The 7,867-nt window shown below is 54.3% G+C and overlaps 1 long non-coding RNA gene across 4 annotated transcripts in view; it reads left to right on the top strand.

The window, feature by feature from the left end:
* The first annotated feature begins 2,241 nt into the window (after positions 1-2,241).
* The window catches only part of LOC135273192 (uncharacterized), a 56,177-nt gene continuing 50,551 nt past the window's right edge, over positions 2,242-7,867 (top strand). For 2 of the 4 annotated variants that reach the window (XR_010341005.1, XR_010341003.1), the window contains exon 1: positions 4,334-4,411. This is a non-coding gene — a long non-coding RNA (uncharacterized LOC135273192). Of the gene's footprint in view, positions 2,289-3,290; positions 3,322-4,333; positions 4,412-7,867 lie in introns of those variants that run through there. The other 2 variants (XR_010341004.1, XR_010341006.1) reach the window with 2 other exon arrangements.

Here is a 7,867-nt window from a genome sequence, read left to right as displayed (position 1 = left end):
TTTCCTGTTTTTAAAAATCAAATAAAAATAAATTTAAAGTTAAAGTTAAAAAGCAAAGAAAATCAGCTGGGCACGGTGGGGGACACCTGTAAACCCAACTACCTGGGAGGCTGAGGCAGGAGAATCGCTTGAACCAAGGAGGCAGAGGTTGCAAGGAGCCAAGATCGCACCATTGCAGTCCAGCCTGGGTGACAAGAGGGAAACTCTATCTCATAAAAAGGCGGGTCAGGGGGGATTTATCCAGCACCTCGTTTTTGCAATTGTAGACACTGATCTCTCCGTTTTTTTTTTTTTTTTTGAGTGCAATGGCGCGATCTCGACTCACCGCAACCTCCACCCACCGCAACCTCCACCTCCTGGGTTCAGAAAATTCTCCTGCCTCAGCCTCCTGAGTAGCAGGGATTACAGGCACGAGCCACCATGCCCAACTAATTTTTTGTATTTTTAGTAGAGACAGGGTTTCACCATGTTGACCACGATGTTCTTGATCTCTTAAACTCGTGATCCATCCGCCTCAGCCTCCAAAAGTGCTGGGATTACAGGCATGAGCCACAGTGCCTGTAAGATTTTTTTTTTTTTTTTTTTTTTTTTGAGACGGAGTTTCGCACGTTACCCAGGCTGGAGTGCAATGGCGCGATTTCGGCTCACCGCAACTCCGGCCTCCTGGGTTCAATCAATTCTCCTGCCTCAGCCTCCCGAGTAGCTGGAATTACAGGCGTGAGCCACCGCGACCAGAAGATTTTTTTTTTTTTTTTTTTTTTTTTTTTGAGACGGAGTTTCGCTCTTGTTACCCAGGCTGGAGTGCAATGGCACGATCTAGGCTCACCGCAACCTCCGCCTCCTGGGTTCAGGCAATTCTCCTGCCTCAGCCTCCTGAGTATCTGGGATTACAGACACGCGCCACCATGCCCAGCTAATTTTTTTTATTTTTAGTTCAGACGGGGTTTCACCATGTTGACCAGGATGTTCTCAATCTCTTAAACTCTTCATCCACCCACCTTATCCTCCAAGAGTGATGGGATTACATGCGTGAGCATCCGCGCCCTGTAGATTTTTTTTTTTATTTTTAATAAAATGGGGTTTCACCATGATGGCCAGGCTGATCTTTAACTACTGACCTCAGGTGATCTACCCACTTCGGCCTCCCAAAGTGCTAGGAGAGACAATGAGGGGTGGGGAGGGAGCCAGCCTGTGTGCCACATTCCTGGAAACAAGGTATGGGGTGACGCCCACTGAAAACCCCAAACCTCTCCGGAGGAAAGGCCTGCAGCACACAGCTGGGACAGAGAAGGGGAGGCCTACCTGGGGCAGGCCGGTGTCCTCGTCAGCCTTCTGTGGGGTGGTCTCAGGGTCAGGGTCTTCACCCACATCGCTATCGGCCTCGTCCTGGGGGGTGGCCGTCGAGACCTGGCTGTGGAGGGCCGTCTCTGGGTGCGCCCCCCGCACAGTGGGGCCTGGGACAGCCTCTGAGCCCTCCTCACAGGGGAAGGCTCAAAGCCCAGCCCTGAGATCCAGCTTCCTCAGTATTCGCGGTGTGCACCACTCAGGACGACTTACGGCTTAAGTCCCAGGACAAAGGGGGCATGTCCTTTCTTGAAAGTCTTGGCCGGGCGCAGTGGCTCACGCCTGTAATCCAAGCACTTTGGAGGCCAAGGCGGGTGGATCACCTGAGGTCGGGAGTTCAAGACCAGCCTGACTAACATGGTGAAACCCCGTTTTAATACCAAAGAAAAAAAAATCCTACTTCTTGAAAACGAAAACGAAGTCCTGCTCTGGCTGCCTGCCCTCGGGGAGAAGCTGCGCCCCCTCAGGCTCCAGGGCTCTGGCCGCCTGCCGCCGCCCATTCCCGGCGCGCAGCTGGAAGTCCCGAGTTCGGGCCCCGCCTTAGCCGCCCCCTCCATCGCCCCGCCCCACTCCACCGCGCCTGCGCCCCGCTCCACCGCGCCTGCGCCCCGCTCCACCGCGCCTGCGCCCCGCTCCACCGCGCCTGCGCCCCGCTCCAACGCCCCGCCCCGCTCCACCGCGCCTGCGCCCCGCTCCACCGCCCCGCCCCGCTCCACCGCGCCTGCGCCCCGCTCCCCGGCGCCGGCGTAGCGGGCGCCGAGGCTGCAGTTGCAGTCTGTCGGGCGCAGTGCGCGGGTTCGCTGGCGTCTGGGGAGCCGGCGGTGTTCGCGGCGAGGGAGTGGGGTCGGGGAGGCGCCTTCTGGCTCGGGCTGGGGCCGGCGAAAGCCCGAACGAGCGACGGCGGCAACCGTGGGCCTTTGGACGGCGGCCTCAGTGGCCAGCAGGTAAGGTCCACGCGGGGCGAGCATGGGTCGTGCGGGCCCGTGAGGGGGTGCGGGTTGCGAGCGGGCCAGGGGTGCGGCGGCCTGGTCGGGGGCGCAGGTGAGCGCGGCCCGCGCGGGGCCCGGCAGAGCATTTTCTTTCCGGCGGCGTCCGCACCGCGGCCACTGCCGGCCGGGCCGTGGCGGGGACCCGGGTGGGGCGGGCCTGGGCTTCGGAGCGGGCGCGCGCTCCTTTTTCGCCGGCCCGTACTCCTCCGTCGCCGCATCTCCGCCGCCCCCCGCCAACATGGCCGCCACCCTCCTGTCCCCACTTCCCTGGCCGCTGTCTCCATTGCCCTGCAGACTTCCCATTCCTCCTTCCTAACCCAGCTTCCCTGAGTGTGACCCTTTGCCTGCCCAGGCTGGGATGTCCTTGAGATCCACTCTCTTGTTTGACTCAGAGAATGGCTCTGGGAAGCCGTAAACCATCCAGTGGGAAGAACCTGTGCCTGCATCCTCATGGTGGCCCTTTTGAGGCTGTGCCCACCCTGTTTGGTCTCTCCCCAGGTGCTTTGAGAGGCTGGCTGCACACGGCTCTTTTTTGACCTTTTGCTGGACCGTGTTGCTTTGCCCGTTTCCCTCATCCTTCAGGTTTCAGTTCGAGTACCAGGTTCTCAGGAAGGCACCTCCCTGCCCTGTCGCCGCGTTCTCTAGCATCTGCCCTTCCTCCAGAACTGTCTACTGCCAATGACCAGCCAGCCATCTGGACGTCCACTGGGGCAGTGATTCTCCGCCCTCAGCTGGAGCCCAGGAGGCACAAGGGGCTGGCTCTGTGTTGTTTGCCAGGTGCCTGTACACAGGGCGGACACCCCTGTCCTAAAGTGGAGGGCTCTTTTGTCTTGCAGGGTGAACCCTCACCAGCACGCTTTTACTGAGCAGGTGCGGTGGCTGGTGCATTGCGATGCCCATGGTGACCAAGGCTTCAAAGGGCTCAGAGTCTAGTAGGGTGGAGTAGTGAGCGGGAACAGAATCCTGTGTGAGGAGTGCTTTATCAGAGGTATTTACAGGCTCCTTGGGGGCACAGAGGAGGGACAGGCAATTCTCTGGAGGTGGGTGGGGCAGGGAGTGGGGACGTTGTCAGGATGACATTGTCAGGATGATGAGGAACTCAAGGACTGTGTTCTGATCATTTGTTTATGAATCTCTCTGCTCCCCTGGGCTGACTGTCCCTACTAGGATGCAGTGCACTGCTGTCTCTTGGGCATCCTGAGTCTCAGCAAAGGGCCTAGAGTCCAGTAGGTGCACAGGGAATGTAAGTTGTATGACAGTCCAGACGAATTTGTGACCTGGCTCATTGATCTGTTCTGTTCTTCCCTGGCAAATCCATGTAAAATGGCTCCAGCTGTTATTTCCAAAGTTTTTTCGAGAGCAGTTGGAGGTGATGAGTCCTCCACCCTAAGGCCAAACCCAGCCCTACCCTGGGGCTGACTCCCATCCGGGCACTGAGCTCAGCCCTCCCGTCGGACTTGCCCCATCCAGAGAGGTGGCAATATGACAGAATCTTCCAGAAGCTCCCAAAGCGGGAAGAGGCGCCCAGGCCAAATTTCATCTGAATAATTTCTGGTTGGTGGTGGTTATCAGATGGGAAGCAGCCTTTCGCTGCCTCTAAATTCTGCTCCCCTGTCACAAGACAACTCCTTTCTCAGCTGCTTCCACGTGGAATTTACGCGTGGATTTTAACTGAAATCCTTCCTGTTTTCTAACTCTGTGGCTGGGAAGAAGGTCTGGCCCCCTCCCAGATGTTTCTCCACTGTCTGGCTTGTCAGGATTTGAGGTTTTTGCATGCCAGGGACGTCTGGGTTGTGTTAGTTGATTGTGCTGGTGGATTTTGATTTATAAAACTCCCTGAGTACTGTAGCCAAACTCATAAATCCAAGTATTTGTTTTACAGTAACTGTGATCTGGAATTTTATGTTAAGTTGTGGGGTTGTTCTCTGTCGGTTTATTCAGATGGATGTAATGCTGCTCTCTGGGTGCTCACGGTCTGCGTTGGCATGGCGGGGGGAGGAGGCGAGGACAAGTGGCAACTTCTGATTCCATGTCCTCGAAGCCGGGGAAGGGGCAGTGCTGTGCTTCACTGAGTCTGCGTGAGTATCGGCAATCCTGGGACCCTAGTAGGCCTGAAGTGTTAAGACATGTGAGGAGCTCTGTTCCAGAGGATGGGGTCGAAGCCTGGCCTTTGCGGGACTCGGCCAGGTGTGCCCTGGCCTAGGGTGAGCGTGGATGGGCAGGCTCCCCTATCACCCTCGCCCCTCCAGCCGACTCACTGTGGCTAGCATGGGTCAGATGCCTGCTGTGTTAGGTGCTGGGCACCCACACACACATGGACATCTGTCACCAGGCTGCTGGGCCAGTGAGGAACAGACAAGTCCTGGACAGTCACAGGCATGTGTGTGGGGGGACTGGGGTTCTCGGGAGGGTGCTCCTGGTTTACACGGCGATGAGTGGTCCCACTGCCGGGGTCTGCTTACAGAGTCCAGTGGGGGCTTGTTTCCTTCAAAAAACATATTTGAAGTAGACAAGTACTAACAGGATTTCCTGAGTTAGACATCAGATGTTTTTGAGGGATTGGTACCATCTTCTTTCTTTCCTTTCATTTTGCAATGTTCTATAATATGATCCCTTTGAATATCTGATGGAAATGCAGAGATGGTCTCCTTTGCACCCGTGCCTTGTGTTGGAGGATATCTTAAATGGGGAGCAGGTTGACAACAAGGTAGAGACAAGAAGGTACGTCCCCTACATAGATGATGTAAGTAATTATGTTAAGGATGGGAGCTGGCACCTGGGGCAGAGCAGCAGGCCGGGCCCCAGTGGGTCTCACTGTCTCTGGGCTTGATTCTCTGGACTGTGAAGTGGTCAGTGAAGCCTGGCCGGCCCTGCTCACAAGCTGTTAGGAGGAACGTGTGAGTCAAGGGATGTAAAAGGACTCTGTCAGCCCTTGAGTGCTTCACCAATACTACTCATTGCCACAGCTGATTCAGTGTCCTGTTTGTGAAGATTAAGGCCACCTCTATTGGTTGATTGATTGGTCTTTGAGTGACTCAAAGGTTAAGGCTGTGGTCTCCAGAGCCATACAGATGAGAGTTCAGACCTCAGCTCCACTCCTGCTCTGTGCCTCAGTTTCCTTGTCTGCCGCATGAGGACAATAACTGAAACTCATCAAGGGTTGTGTGAGGATCACATTCATGCCTGAGCACGTGAACCGTGCTCATACGTTAAGAACCCCTTGAGGGGGTTAGCAAGTATTACTATTGATTGATTGATTGATTGTCTTTCTTGTAGAGATGGGATCTTGATGTTGCCCAGGCTGTTTTCCAGCTCATAACCTCAAATGATCCTGCCAGCTTCCCCTCCCAAAGTGCTAGGATTACAGACGTCGACCACTGTGCCCGGCCCCAGTGATGATTTTTTGAGAAAAGAAAAGCGTTAATGTGGATAGAATGAGAGAGAAAGAATAAAACTGAATACTGGGGATAAAAACTTGAAGAGTTTTAGGAGCGGTCATCTTGAAGGGCAGCTCAGTGTTCTTGGGCAGATGTGATGTGGGGAGGTGAGGATCTGTGGAGAGAGTGAGAACAGCAAATAGATAAGAGCATGGAGACGGCCGCCCTGTGACATCGGACGGGGGACCCCGTGGACATCGAGTGCTGCCGGTGCAGAGCAGGCACACAGCAAGGGCTGCCCTGGCTGGAATGGGAGCATCTTGGGCCTTGTCCCCATCCCTGAGCAGGTGTCCAACAGAGTGTGGTCTGGGGGCTTTAACCTCCCTCTTGGGAGGCACCTGGCTGAGGAAGTGGTGCTGTGGGAAAGCAGGCTGGGCGTAGCAAGAACCTTGGGGTCTCTGCACTGCCAGTCAACCTGCCACAAAGGCCTGTGCAAGTACTGGAGTTTGTGAGTGACCATCTTGGTTGACTGATTCTTGATTGATTGATTATTGATTGGTTAATGCTCTCAACAATTCATTTTTCTAGCGCTTTTTGGGTGCTTACCTCCCTAAGGCTGTGTGACCCAGCTCCCTGTCACTTTCTTACCCATTTGCTGCCATTTTTCTTCTTGTCCCTTCAGTTTTCTTGACCCGATACAGAACGTGAGTGTTGACCCCTCCCTCTGCCTTCAGGCTCCTGCTCCACTTTCCTGGCATTACTTCCTGGTCCTCGGGTAATCTGATCGAATCCAGGTTTCCTACTGATTTCCCTTTCCTCTTGCTCTGCAGTGTAGATTCATGAACGTTTTCTGTGTTCCCAGTCGTATCCAGTTCCAGACCAGTTTCTGTAGGTACCCAGGACATATTTATAGGCTTACAAAATGTTTCCGTTGTGGATGTTAATGAATACCTGCGGAATTAATGAGGGAATAAAGGGTAGAAGTATTTAGTGTGGTGAGTTTTAACTGGTGGTTAGCTTTGCTTCTTTACAGACATCTGGTTTGTTGGAGGTGGTGAAGGTCCCCTCGGGTGAGCTCTTCCCCTGCCCCTCCCTGACAAGACTTATCTGAGACTTGCCCCGTGGGTGGCTTTCACTGGTGAAGATTGGTAATGACACGTTTTCTGTAGGTTTCTTTTGTCAAGAGTGAGACTGCAGGGTGCTGCGGCTGTGGCCATGGTGAGATGAGTGTAATTTGAAGAGGGGCTTGTGGAGACCATCCAGGAAGACAGCTCAGCAGGGCTTCTGTTGCAAGGTTGAGGATTCTTGTCTTCAGGTGACATTGGCCAGGCTCCAGTAGGACCCATAGAATTGGCACACCCCATGACATTGTGAAGGAAAAAGAGCCTGTGTAACTGTACCAGGCTAAATTGGTATAGAACACATGAACTATATATATTTTTTTCTTTTAGATAGAGTTTTGCTCTTGTTGCCCAGGTTGGAGTGCAGTGGTGTGGTCTTGGCTCACTACAACCTCCACCTCCCGGGTTCAAGTGATTCTCCTGCTTCAGCCTCCCGAGTAGCTGGGATTACAGGTGTGTGCCACCACGCCTGGCTAATTTTTGTATTATTAGTAGAGACAGGGTTTCCCCATGTTGGCCAGGCTGGTCGCAAACTCCTGACCTCAGGTGATCCACCCGCCTGGGCCTCCCAAAATGCTGAGATTACAGGTGTGAGCCACTGCTCCTGGCACACATGAGCTAGATTTTTATTTGTGTATGTCTGTGTATCTTCACAGGAAATTTTTGCTCTTGTCAGCGTATTAGAAGGAGGACGGACCTTGCCCATTTCCTTCCATGCTGCCACATGTGTAGATGGGGCATTAGCAGGGTGGGGGGTGCTGCTTACTGAGTTGGAGCGGGGCATAGTCACTGGGAGTGTAGACGAGGCAGAGGCAGGATGTGGGGACGCTGCTGCTCACTGAGTTGAGATAGGGTCCTGGTAGTCACTGCAAGTGTAGACGAGGTAGAGGCTGGATGTGAGGATGCTGCTCATGGAGTTGAGATGGGGTCCTGGCAGGCACTGCAAGTGTAGATGGGAGCCTATCAGAGTCTGGCATGGACTGCTGTACAGGAGGCTGTAGCCCTGGATAGTTGCACCGTATTTCTGCTCCTCGGT

Source organism: Aotus nancymaae, unplaced genomic scaffold (genome assembly GCF_030222135.1).
Source record: "Aotus nancymaae isolate 86718 unplaced genomic scaffold, 86718_ANA_hifiasm-v0.15.2.pri h1tg000348l, whole genome shotgun sequence".
NCBI lineage: Eukaryota > Metazoa > Chordata > Mammalia > Primates > Aotidae > Aotus > Aotus nancymaae.
The sequence above is the reverse complement of the archived record's forward strand: the minus strand, read 5'-3'. Positions and strand labels throughout refer to the sequence as shown.